The sequence below is a fragment of the Camelina sativa genome, chromosome 9 (genome assembly GCF_000633955.1).
Source record: "Camelina sativa cultivar DH55 chromosome 9, Cs, whole genome shotgun sequence".
NCBI classification, from domain to species: Eukaryota; Viridiplantae; Streptophyta; class Magnoliopsida; order Brassicales; family Brassicaceae; genus Camelina; species Camelina sativa.
The window spans coordinates 10,891,863-10,893,388 of record NC_025693.1 but is presented as its reverse complement, the minus strand read 5'-3'; positions in this window follow the sequence as shown (position 1 = coordinate 10,893,388).

Below are 1,526 nucleotides of genomic sequence, written 5' to 3'. Positions count from 1 at the left end.
ATATATATATATATATATATATAAAAATAAACTACAACTAGTGGTCCCATAGCCACTAGCCACCTAACCACATTCACAATCAATAGCGGAATAATAACAACCAATATCCAGTAATAATCAATAATAATCCAACATCAATCCAATATCATAGCATAACAATAACCAAATACCAAACAACAAGAAAAAAGGAACCAGCAACCTATCAATGTTTCTACTGACTCAACTCTAGCAACCTAGCAATGCCAGACAACATCCAATCGACTCTCTAGAACATCCTCCTCTTCATTGCCTTTGATTCCACGATCACACATTGCCTTTACCTGCACACCACAAACAACAATTGAGATGCGTAATTTTTATCACAAATACTTAGTGAGGCCGTCCTCCCATCTACTAGGTTATACACACAAGCATTTGAGACCCTCATATTCAAGCAACAAGCAAACACACAACAATACAACAAACCAGGAAAACGAGTCACGGATATAAGCTAGTGTCGACCGATGCTACATCGGTGCCGATCGATGCTCCTTGACCTGGTGCCGATCGATGCCACGATATGGCGCCGATCGATGCCTCACTAGAAGGTGTCGACCGATGCCACAAGGTGCCGATCGATGCTCCTTCTACAACCACGAACTGCACGACGCGAAAACACGAATTCCGAGTATAATCACTCCAATTTCGTCCCCAAACTCGCCTAGATGATACGCAAATCTGCAGGAACTCAAGAACAAGACACCCAAACAAGCAAACAACAATAACAACAAACAAATCACCCAAATACAAGAGATCTCATGCTCAGATCAACCATGGTCAAGCAGTCACCTCTTTCTAGGAAGATTTAGGCCAAAGGAGACGAAATCCTCACTCCTAGCAAGCTTCTGGCTCCTTCCCAGCCTTAGATCTCCCAAGAACAGCAAGAAATCTCACCAATCTCTATCAAAAGCTCAAGAACACTCTCTCTTTTGTTTTTCTCTCAAAAACGGCGACTACAGACCAAAAACACGATCTTGAGTCGTTTCTCCTCTTTTACACTAGATTTAGGGATTCCCTAAACCAACCACGCAAACCAGACAATTAAAATCGAACCGACCAAACCGGCTACAACTGGTGTCGATCGATGCCCCACAAGGAGGTGTCGATCGACGCCCTCACCAAAATACCAAGAAAAGGTTTGCGGGTGTTACAATTCTCCCCCACCAATCTTGATTCGTCCTCGAATCTCGAACGACCATCAGCCAAGGACTCCCGTGCAACCGTCTCCACGGCCCGCACCCCTCCGACTGATCTACAGAAGGTCACCTCTAGGTGATAGACTCACGCTCCATGCGTCATTTGCTCTCGACTTTTGGACTTTCCTTTACTCATAGGCCTAAACCTTGAGTTTTTATTGGCTCCTCATCAGACCTAAGTCTGCATGCCAAATGTTGGCTCCTCATTGGGCCTAAACCCGCATGCCATAATATATAAGGAAAAATCAAACTCGTCTCTCGGGTTGCCACCCTACAGCGCACCCCCGGATC